This window comes from Chionomys nivalis, chromosome 18 (genome assembly GCF_950005125.1).
Source record: "Chionomys nivalis chromosome 18, mChiNiv1.1, whole genome shotgun sequence".
NCBI lineage: Eukaryota > Metazoa > Chordata > Mammalia > Rodentia > Cricetidae > Chionomys > Chionomys nivalis.
In genome coordinates, this window is record NC_080103.1 from 53,453,463 (window position 1) to 53,465,608 (window position 12,146).

General features: G+C 47.3%; 1 protein-coding gene across 1 annotated transcript in view; it reads left to right on the top strand.

Annotated features, from left to right (window-relative positions):
- The first annotated feature begins 411 nt into the window (after positions 1-411).
- Positions 412-12,146, top strand: part of Lpar3 (lysophosphatidic acid receptor 3) — a 64,187-nt gene continuing 52,452 nt past the window's right edge. Inside the window, exon 1 of the mRNA XM_057793760.1 lies at positions 412-603. The gene's annotated coding sequence lies outside the window, so the exon portion shown is untranslated. The remainder of the gene's footprint in view (positions 604-12,146) is intronic.

The following is a 12,146-nucleotide window of genomic DNA, read 5'->3' on the forward strand; positions in this document are numbered from 1 at the left end:
CATTGACTGAACTCTAGGGTGACTTTGGGGTTCAGGCTTTAGGGTATCAGGTCTGATCCTGGCAGAGAGCCAACACGGGTGGTGGCCTTGTGTTATGCTTCCCAGCAGCCACCTCAAACAGGTAGGTATCTTTCCTCAGAGATGAGAGAGCGTTTCAGTTCCGGGGATCGCTTTGGAGGGCTCCTAGTTGCTACTGGCCCTTTACGAAGCCTTAGATGGCATCTTCAAGCCGGCCGCGCCCATGGGCGCTAGGTCCCTAGCCAAGCTTCTGCAGATGCCTCCCCGGGCCGCCCGAGCTCTCTGCGGCGCAGATCCGAGCCTGGCCGGCGGGGGGCGCTCTCCCGTGGGAACTTGCAGAGGCACGGAGCCGGGCGGGACCGGGCTGCCCAGCCACCTCCACCCCCTGGACTGGCAAAGTTGCCCGGGACTCCAGGAGCGTCGCTGCGGACGCTGGAGAGCAGGCGCTCGTCTCCGCCTGCCCTGCGTCCTCCGCCGCTGACTGGCCGGAGCCCGGTCGCCCCGTCGCTCCGAGGTACCCTGAGGGCATGCGGCAGCCGCCGAACTCTCGGCTCCCGGGCTCGGCGGCGCGGGCGAGCGAGAGCGGTGAGTGAGGTGCTCGGAGAGGGATGGGAGTTCCCGGCAGGGACTTTTTCGGGGTTCTCCGGTCTGTTGTCCTCTCCAAACTCCCGGGACAGAACTTTCCTCCCCTATGTGTGGCGTACCTTGCCCACCAAGAGCAAAAATCAATGCTAATGCAAAAGCCCGGCTGCATCGGCCTTGGCTGCTGGGCTGGTGGGCAGGGTGCAGGGACTCCCAGCTCCATCACGCTGCGCTTTGCAGGGGCGCTTCTTTCCAAACTCCGTGGAGTCTGTCTGGTAATGGGAAACGAGTTCTCCCCGGGAGTCCTGGGAGGTGACATTTCCACCTTGCAGTTTCATTGGTGTGGTGCTCTGACTGTTGGTAAAAGCCAAGGGGTATCTTCTGAAGGTTTGGAAAATAGTTGCTCTGACCAGCTCTGATCAGTTGAGAGGGATGAGCCAAAGGACTCTGGGATCCCCCTCACCAAGGGGGACAAAAGTGCTTTGTTTTTGTAGCAGTTTCTTCATTGCCTTCTCTGCGCAAGTTGCTGCTATCAGAAATCGCTTAGAATGTTCTCAGGCTTGTGATTTGAGGACTGAGTGAATATTGCAAACAGTTTAGTCTCATTAACATGGTCGTGGAAACGGCCCTCCAAAGCACTTAGAGGTCAGTTTGTAAATGAAATGATTTTTCCAAAATGCCCCCCTCATAATTTGCTCCTGTCACTGAATCGGTTTTGCCCTGCCTAAGTCTCAGTCTCCGAAGGTCACATCAGCAGTAAAAGGCTCAACTTTTCAGGCCTCCTCCTTACAGTTTCTAAGACTGGGAATAAAGTAAACGTCGGCCCTAGCCAAACTCGTTTTTGCAAGCAGGTGAACGTTAGGTACCTCCCAGCCTCCCCTTAATGCAGAGCACCTGAACTGCTAAAGAGAGTTCTTGGGTTTACTCTCTACCAATAGTTGTCGATCCTGCTCACAGAGGTTTGGGTTCGACCCAGGGACTAGAGCTCCCACCCCCCAGGAATGATGCAGTCGGATCAGGCTTGGCTCAGTTAACACTGCTTGCTTAAGCAAACAGGGCCTTTCTAATATATCCAGCCAGCAAATGTGGCCAGGTAGGTGGGTCTTATGCAGGGAGACCCTGTGACCATGGAGACAATCCTTGCGTACTACCATATAATCAGTGAAACAAATTGTTAAGGAAAACTTTTTCCTATTGATATTTCTTTTTTTCTTCTTCGGCATTCCAAACCTTGATGCTTTCTTTGATCTGGCGACAAATAACACTCTTCTAAATTTTTACCAAATGCATTCAACAATTGCAAGTCTTTATATCAGGTCAGGTCTATTTGGGTCTGGCTGTTTTATAAGTTGTTTAATAGAACCGATTTGTACATGTTCTCATGAATGAAAACATTAAAATATGCAATGATTTTTTTTAATGTAGCTTCATCTGAACTTGAGATGCTACAGTGTTCTCTCTCTCTCTCTCTCTCTCTCTCTCTCTGTCTCTCTGTCTCTCTTAAAAACACACAGGCACAGAAGGTATGCACACATAGTACAAAAGCCAGGTAGCAAATAAAGCTAATTCTCTGAAAGTTGAGCATTCACGCCTAAGGGTGGGCTCTTTCTTCCCTAAGCTCCCCAGCTTCCTCCTGAGGATTAGCAGCCTACTATGACTTAACTTAAGCCAGTCTCTTATTTCTTTGGGCTGGGGCAAAGGGAAATCACTATAACTCAAGTATGAATTGCTCTTAACTCAAATGACCCATTGGCCACTCTCCTTAGCCATTAGTTCAAATGCTTTCTGGCTTGTGATTATACCCAACAAAGTGGTTAAGACTGATTGTAAGCTTCTAAATGCCCAGGCCAGGCTCAGGGCATTATTAATGTGGCATAAAGGGAGGATCAGACTTCCCAGTCAGCCCAGCCTTTCTTCTAGCCGGCTTTGTGACCGTGGGCACATTGTTTTACTTCCCTGGGCCTTAATTTGCTCATCTGTAAAACTGAAGATTACACTCAACTCCCAAGATTAAAAGAGAAGACAGGAGGGTCCCTGGAATACAGGAAGTACCAAAATGGTGCTTGGCCTTCCTCTGCTAAACATAAGTCCTGGCATTCATGTAAACCTGGCCACAGTGGTCCATTGTCCCAGGGAGAGTGTAGAGATTCCAACCGCAGGTGACTTAGGGCACACTACTCTCCTGCTGCCCCATTCCTGGACATGGACCTTGGGCTGGTTTCTGTTTTAACTGCTGTGACCAAAACTGCTGTGACCAAGTCTTGACACAAAGCTACTTAAAGGAGGAAAGAATTACATTGTTTCATGATTTGAAGGCACAGCCGGTTATGATGGTAAGATCTGGAGCCGGGCTACTTGTTCACATCTGCCAGAATCAGGACACAGAGAGGGAACAGGAAACATGCCTATTAACCTCAAGGGCCCTCCCTCAGACACATTTTCTCCAGCTAGGCCTCCGCACAGCAAACCCCAAAACCAGTACCTGTGGGTAACATGTCATATCCACAACAGGCCTTGCCGTTGTCTGTCTAGCACTCTCTACAGGCAGGGATCCTTCTCCTCTCTGGGCCTGATGATGCATGAGCCTTCTCCTCTCTGGTCCTGATGATGCATGAGCCTTCTCCTCTCTGGTCCTCATGATTTGTGGTCCTTTTCCTCTCTGGTCCTGATGATGAGTCATCCTCATCTGGATTTTGTGTGTAGGTGAAAATGTTTGGTTCTGCCATGGGTGTGAGAGGAGCTGGTGAATACAGGGGATTGTCTCCATAATCGCTTAAAGCAGTGGTTCTCAACCTGGGGGTTGAATGACCCCTTCACAAGGGTTGCCTAAGACCACCAGAAAATACAGATATTTACATTATGGTTCATAAAATTGTCAAAATTATGATTATGAAGTAGCAATGAAAATAATTTTATGGTTGGGGTCACCGCAACATGAGAACTGAACTGTATTAAGGGGTCACAGGGAGGCTTGAGAACCACGGGTCTAGAGTTTGTACCTTGTAAGTAATAGGCTAGAGGCATTCGGAGTATGAGAGTCCAGGTTCTTACCACAGCTCCATCTCTGTGGGATCTGCAGCCCTTCATATGTTCCTTGCCATGTTTAGTTAGCTTGATAATTTATATGGTGGGGATTGTAATTCCTTTCCCGCCTACCTGCATGGGTTAGCAATAGGTCCCGTGAAGTTCTATTATGAGCATTGTACTCGGGGCGGGGGGGGGGGGCGCGTTCTAACAGTAGGAACTGAAAAGGCAGGGCATCCAGATGTGGACATCCTGGGCATCCAGATGTGCACCACCCCACGCAGATTCACTCAGCACTAGTTACAGGAGTGTCAGGATTTCCATGTGGGTGTCTTGAGGACCAAATGGACATCATCGCCCTCTCTCTGTAGGCCTCTCTCCTGTTCTTTGAGGTTGCACTAGACTCCAGGGAGGAAATTGTAAGCAGGGCTTAAGAAGCTGCTCTTTGAGGGATAGGAAGTTAATCTCTGAACCAAGATTACTGAACAGCATGCAAGGCACAGAGCAAAGTTCCAAGCTTTCAAGTTAAAACTCATCTCTCACCTCAGTTCTTGGTACATAAAACCCAAGAGCTAGCTACCCTCTTAAGGCCAGGAAGAGAGCAGGGACAGCAGCTGTTAGTCATGCTAGACATGGCCCTGAGACCCTACACCATCCACCCCGCGCTGCGACGTCCTATGACCTGAGTTTTTAAGGCTCACTCTGCAAAGTGGCAGCATGATAACATTGGCAGTTTGTGTCTTTCAGTGAGAAAGACCTCCGTTACTCACCACCTAAGCAGAAGCCAAAAGAGTAGCGCCACCTGAGCGAAAGGTCCCAAGGTCCTGGGTTGTAGCCACCTCCTCATCTTGGTCCTCCAGGCCTCGATTCCCTTATTCCCCCACCCCCTCCTGGTTTAACTGTGTAACCCTTATCCCCTAACTTGTCCTGTTTGCTTTGAGCTTTCAACTCCACTTCTTCCCATGACCCCTGATGTCATCTTATTCTCATAAACCCCGGGCTCCTTTCGTCAGATGTGACAGGCTATGTTTCCCACCAGGACAGCAGTCAGCCTCATCCCTCCTAAGATTGCTAATCAGGTCCCCTATTGCTCATCATGTGTTTTTGTTGTTCCTGGGACACTAGGCTGAGGGGGGGGGAGGGTCTTCCAGTCTTGGCTTTGACTCAGCAATGTGCTGACTTGCACAGTTATAAAGGGACGGCTTGGCCAGTGGCAGGGCTGGGTCAGAGGTCAAACAGCCCTGAATAAGCATGCAGATTTGCCCAAAGACTTCTCAAGGAAAAATATGCAGTCTTAGTAGAAGCAGTGATCACGTTTTATGAATAAAACTTTAAGGCAATCCCTTGTCCTTCTTTTGAAACTCAAGTCTTGACTACCAGCCAAAATATTGCAGAATAAAACTCCATTCTCAGTTTCTCACAGCAAGGGTGCATGCAGACATCCCATCCCATCTCTGGGATAGAAACCTTGGTCACCTCGTCATTCTAGTATCTGCCAGGCTGCCCACCTTAAATCACCATATTTTTATTTTTGAGTTTGTTTGTGGGGAAGGATTCTGGACTATGTTAATGGGCTGTTCCTCACTGAACCTCTACCGTGAGAACTGACGTGCACTGATGACTTCTGCAGGAGTCACCCAGGTCTGTGAAGGTTGTCAGGGGTGATGTGTTGTTTCCATACTTCTCCGTGGGTAAGCTGGTGTTCCCCACCAAGGAATGATGTACCTTCTTTCACACTGTGCTCCCTTCAAGCGGGAAACAATCATGAGACTCCCTGTGTATTCATTTTGTTCAAATCTTCTGTCTGTGCTTATGTTGATGCTCAGATTGTACTCACTGGAGATTCTGTGATGCTTGTTCTTGTCTTTTGCCATTTCTTGAGTCTTCCTTCCCTTTTCTTTTCTGTCTTTTTCTTTTTGCCACAATATATTCTAGGCTCATCTTGTACTTTCTCTAAACAAATCCATCCTTTCTTAGTATGTAACGTCATTTTCTCCTTTTAAAACTGTGTATATAAGGGGTTTGATGTGGTGTTTTGATATACTTTCCTCAACACCCATATACATCATGAAATGATCTCTACCATTAAGCAAACTCACGTACTTCCACCTCATATAGTTGTGTGAGTGTGTGTGAAAAGTACCTAAAATCTGCCTTGTTGGCAATTTGCCACTACACATTGCCATATTATTGAGAACAGCCCTCAGTAGTACACTATTGGGTGGAAGGGCATGGAAATGGGAAGGCACAAACTTCCATTTATGTCAAGGTGACTATGTCTAGCAATGTACTGTACACTGTGAGAACAGTCTGAAGACATTAGCATACGGGAAGTTCACATGCCCCGTTGTTGCCTTGGTATAATTGTTTCTACAGGTCTCAGAAGGTGGAACTGGGAAATAAACACACACAGACACACACAGACACACAGACACACACACACACACCTCAGTGTTAGACCTTGCACTATAAAATGAGGGTTCTAATGCTGCACCCAGGGAGACTCTTTTATCTTCCCTCTGTGTATGGGGTGCAAAGCTTCTCTGGAAACTGGAGAATCAATTCCTGCGATCACGAGTATGTCTTCTTGTTTGCTCAGAGTAACCAGTCTCCCTGCCATGAAGCTCCCCTCCCTGACGACTCATGTTCATCCCCTTTCCTGTTCCTACAATTCTGAATTTCTGCACCAGCTTCAGATTCTTGCATCCAGTTCATCACTCCATGGCTCTGTTCATAGTCTGTGTGCATTGTGATGCTGCACCCCCTTCACTGCCAATGTCTCTGAATACCTCCAGGTTTCTCTGGGAGGAGGACTGAATCATCCCTCGCTGGACCCTGCTGCTCTGTACCACAAGCTTTCTGAGGCAATTGTATGGCCTTATGAATGACTTTGGATTTCTTTCTCACTCTCTCTTTCTCTCCCACTTTCCTGTTCATCCTGGACAGTGGGAAGCTTGAACCGGGCAGGGGGGAGAATTGGAATGGGTGGTCTCTTGAAGTCCAGTGGAATCTGCACACCGCCTGCACACAGATCTACAAGTGCACATCCCAGGATTAACCAGGAGGAAAGTCAAAGAAACCAGAAAGTTACATTCCCACCGGCTGTCCGCAGGTCTGTCCCCAGGTCTGTCCCCGTTCACGTCTGCCCTGGTTTAGCCTCGTCAGATAACGGAAGTCTCCAGCCTTGGAAAAGTTAATCATTTGTTCGACAGGACAGATGCAGACTGAGCCGCTTCTCTTCTGAGTGCGCTCGAAAGCAGGGAAGCTAATTACTGCTGTTTTCTACAACGTGCTTTATTTGACTTTGACATTTCTGCTTTGTCACAGGAGCTTTTTACCCCAATCAACTTTAGCCAATAATTTGAAGGAGAGATGCATTTATATGTCATTGGCATTTTTAATCACAGCCAGATCATATTTCTTGGGGAAATCAGTAAAAGCTTGTGGAAGGCAATATCCTCATTATAGAGATCAAGTCTGTGTGTTCCTTTTCTCATCTGAGCAGAAAATTGGCTAAGAGAAAAGACTTTGAGGGTTAGCACAGTGAAAAGAACCTTGGGCCAGAAAGTGGGGAGCTGGTCAGGGTGAATTAGCACCCCACTTGTAGTCAACTCACTCTGCACTGCCGTTTCCCCATGTGACCAGGTGTGAAGAAATGGGAAGTCACTGAAAACTGGGCAATGTGTTCTGATACTCCAATGCCACGACAGAATGGGTCAGCAAGCACTTGGCTTCTGTGTCTCGATATCGCAGAAGTACCTGGAAAGTGTCATAGGATGAAATAAATGCCTTTGATATGCCCCACCCACCCTGCACCATCTCTCGGTGACACACGGTACACTAGATTTCAAAGATAAATGGAAGCCATGGGAACTGCCTGGCATTGGGAGAGGCCATCACAGTACTTAGTCTAGGGAAAAAAAAATCGAAATTCAGAATTTGAAATATTTTCTATGGAAGGGGCATCCCTTTTGCATCATCGTAAAGCAAAAGTAAATCCTAAATTGGCTCCCTGTAAGTTTGGAACTGTCTGCAGACAAAAGGCCAAACTTCAGCGTTTCAGGCCGCCGGCTACAGAGTTCCCTCTTTTGGAGCCACCTGGAACTCTGTGGTGGGGAGAAAGTATCAACTGGCCTCTGAAGGAAGTGGAGAGGAGAGAAGACCTGGGCTTAGTGGCTGCTCTGATGGCAGGCCCATCAGGAAGCTAATTCCTTTTTTTTCCCTCCCTCTTGGACCCACCCCTCACCTCTACAGCCAGCCTGACGATCACTCCACTCTCTGAGTTTTCTAGACTTAGAAGGGAACCAGGACTTTGCATACTGTGGCTTCACCTCGTCCCCACAGCCTATGCTCCATTTGTCTCCCTCTTGTAACCAAAGAAACTGAGCATCAAGAGGTTCTGTAGCCTTGCACAGGTCCTGCTGATGTCAGCAGTAATCAAAGCAGCAGTGTTTGAAATGTTCTAAACACATCCACTCTCCCAGTAATCTTAGGAGGAAGGTTTTCTTACCGTCTCCATTTTTCAGATGGGCAGATTAAGGGACAAAGAAACTGGATGGTTTTCTAATTGATAAGAGGCTGAATAGTTCTACAGGTCATACTCATTGGCAGTGTGGATAGTTCCTATGTCAAAGAGACGACCTTTTCCCACTTTATATGATCATCACACTCTCAAAATCAGCTGTTTATACATGCGCTTATTTCTAGACCCCCTCTTCTGTTCCATTGGTCTATACAGTTATATTTTGGCAGTACCATATCATTTTAGTTACTGTAGCTTTGTAGTATGGTTTGAAATCAGAAAGATCTCTTAGACATTTAACAATTTCATGAGTTCCAGGCTTATTTTTCCTTGCATTGGATCTGTAGATCACTTTGAGTAGTCTGGAATGTTTTAGCAATTTTAAGTCTCTGATCCATGAATGTGAGGTCCCCCCCCATTTTTAATGTTTTCTTTAATTTCTGTTATCAGTGTTCTATAGTCTTCTGTGAACAAGTCTTTTGTGTCCTTGGTTGAGCCTATGACTCGGTTGGTATTTTGCTCTGTTTTGATGATATTATAAACGTAATTGCTTTCTTAATTTCTATTGTGGATTGCTCATTGTGAGTGCACAGACATAGAATTGGCTTTGTGTGTTTGACTTCTATTTTGCAAGCCAACAGAATTACTTTGTTCGTGCTGAGACTCTTTGAATCTGGAGTGTTCTCCACACAAAAGAGCATATCGTCTGTGAACAAAGGCAATTTTACTTCCTTTCTGGTCTCGATGCTTCCGTGGCTTTCTCTTGCCTGATTGCTCTGGATGGGGTTCTGAACAGAGGTGCCGAGGCAGTACAGCGGGTTCTGATCCAGAGGAGAGGTTTTAGTTCCTCCCACAAAGTGTGGTGCCCTCTCATCACAAGTCAGCATAGGTCTCATCAGCCGTCGTTCAGACCCTGAACCTGAGTCCCGTATCCTTTGTGCCTGTTCCTTTCTTCCTTCCTGCTGTGTTGGGGCTGTGGAAGAGTGGAGCCCAAACTCTGTGGCCCTGAGCAGGACCGTGTCTTCCCTGGACTGTTGCCATTTTAGTATAGTTACAGGATGACTTTATCATAATTCCTCCTTAAATCAAGGTGTTAGATCACAGACCATTAAAATCCCAGAATTGCAGTTCTGTATTGCATTGAACTTTCAGGAGGTTTGCAAGCCCTGATCTTCTTGGGGGTGTACTTTTGTGCTGCGTGCTGGAAGCATTGATTTGATTCAGTCCTGCCAGTAACCCTGCATGGTTTTAAAGATGATGTCAAATTTAGAGAAGAAGGAAGGGACAGTGGCCTACCAGTAGGTGTTGGTTGGACAGAGCCATTTCTGGAGGGAGGATACCACCTCTGATGAAGGTTCAGTAGATGGCCTTCACCATCCTACCCTGATGTGCTGTGTAGGCGATAGCACTGGCTACCCCGTTTCTAATCTGTTTCTAATATGCTAAAATGCTATCTTCAGTTTCTTATTTTGGCTGATGAACTGCCATACCATGGAGGAGAAGAAATGAGAGGAACTCAATTATAACTCAGAACGCTCAGGGAAAGGTAGTGGTGACAGGCCTGCAAATACTGAGTAAGAATTATGAGCTCTCCCAGTGAACTGTGAAACTGTGAAGCTAGCTTTCCGGAGTGGAACCGTGATGCTCTGTGAGACCCTCTACAGTGAGTGTTGGGAAACGTGGGGCCCAGGACAGAGGACAGACATGAGCCTTTTCAGGTCAAGCCATGGCTACCTTGCCCATGCAATTCCTTGTGTTCCTTTTGCTTTTGATGGATTCCATATGCTAGTTACCACACGAGAATTCCATTCCGGATCAAGTTCTCAAGCGTTCCTATTTTCTGGCTCTGGTGCTTACCCCTTCTCTCCCATCCTTCCATCAGTATGAACCTTGAGGTTTTCTGAGATGCAGACATGGGTGGGAGGATGCACCCTGACTCTCATCCCGCCGGAGCGCCTAAGAGACCTTGGGGATAGACCAACAAGTACTTCATGAGAATCCGGCTCCTTGAGGTCGGAGAAGCGGTTATATTTTCCTATACTCTGAAGCCCTCGGTTTCTAGACAGTTTCTATTCCTTTCTGCGTTTGCTCACAAGCAGACACTTCTCCCCTGAGATGGTCTCCCTCTATCAGTGTGTTACTAAAAGCCACAAGGAGCAGTCAGTACTCCCTCAAGCTCTGGTTCTTTCTAACCCTCATCTGGAGCCACAGGCAAGGATGTCTCAAGTGCAGTGATTTCAATAAAATAGAGGTTTATCTTTCTGTCTTGTTCAAGGCCATTCAGTACTGCTGTGCGCTGTGCGTTTGGACTCAAGGCGGCCTTTCTTCTTGTTTTGTGCCATTCCCTGGGACATTGCATTTGGGACATTTCAAATCTGCTTGCCAACAGGAAGTAACATGCTTGCCTGGCATTTCCAAGGCACTGGGTTCAGGCACCACTAGATAAATTAAAAAGAGTAAAGGCGAGAAAGCATTTCTGCTGAAGACAAGTGTATTTTCTGAGACCGTTCTGCTCTTCCTGCAGTTTTATCTTGGCAATGTCAAATTGCTGTAACCATTTTAAAGTATTTATTCTTAACTTCTGTATGTATTTCCTCTCTAATGGATGCTAGCCCATGGCTGTATTCATGGCTGCCCCAGGATGTTTTTCTTGCTTCTGTGTTTAGTGCAGGCTCCGGTGAGGGAGAACATAAAGGAATAAGAGGGAGTCTGAATCTAGAAACTAAAAGCCACTTTAGGAGAATTAGCACTTGGGGCTGCAGAGATGGTGCACTCGGCAAAGGAGCTCGCCTTGCAAGTGTGAGTATGTGCATTCTGCCTCAAGACTCCACAGGAAAGTGTTGTACATAGGGGCATGCCCTTGAGATCCCAGAGCTGGCCCAGCACCAGGGAGGCAGACGCGGGGGACCCTTGGGACTCATTGGCCACCCTTCCCAACTTTATTGGTAAGCTCCAGACCAATAAGAGAGCTTCCCTTAAGGGAGGTAGATGGTGTTTCTGAGGATGACTCTTGAGGTTGCCCATTGGCCTCCACGTGTGTGTATGTGTGTGTGTGCACGCACACACACAGCAAAGGGGTAATAACATTCAAAGGAGCAATTGGCAGGGAATTGAGTCATAGGAATTCACAAGAAGTGACAGAGACTTCTGACTCAGAGGCAGCAAGGGGGCAGTTAACACTCCCAACCCAGGCACCAGCCAAGAGGAAGGAGAAGACAAGGCTGTCCCATGAGAGGGCTACTGGTAGTAGCTGAACCAGTACCCCACTTCAACCTGGGAAGAGGGTATCCAGAAATCATCATGGCCTCCTCCCTCCTATCTCCTACTGCCCAGACAGTGCCTTATTGCCAGACTTGGGGACAAGAGGCAAGCAGGATGTGGGACAGGGGCTTCCCCATCAGGGATGAGTTCACTTCCTGGCCCATCTCTGGGATCTCTGAAGCATCAGTCAGAACTGTTCCCCACTGCAGGGCATGGGTCTGGCGTGTTCTTTCCTGTGCAGAGACTGAGGTTGAACTCAGGTGAACAAGAGCTGCAGATGTAAGGGGGAATCACGGCCAACCACCAGGGACCTGATGCTGGGCACCGTGGGAGAAGGTTTAGGACAAGCCCCGCGGGGTAAGGGATTCCAGACAGCCCTTCTGGGGACTAGAGACAGGCCACAGGAGGGCACGTGATACACAGATAGACAACAACAAAAAAGTTTGGACCACAAACTTTCCTGTTGCAGATTTTACACTGTGAAGAAATATAATTGTCCTCTCAAGTGTTCAAGTATTTAAGGCAACAATGTGAAACTTTTCAGAAATCTTTTATAGACAAAATTTTGGTCAATAAATATATTTTCTTTCATATGACTACCTACACTTTTCATTTTTGTATTCTCATTCCTTTGAACAGTGAAGCTACTGATATGTGATCGCACGGTGATTTAAAGATTACCATAGGAGTTACACATAAATAACACTAATTTTAAACATCTGACTAGCATGTTTAATGA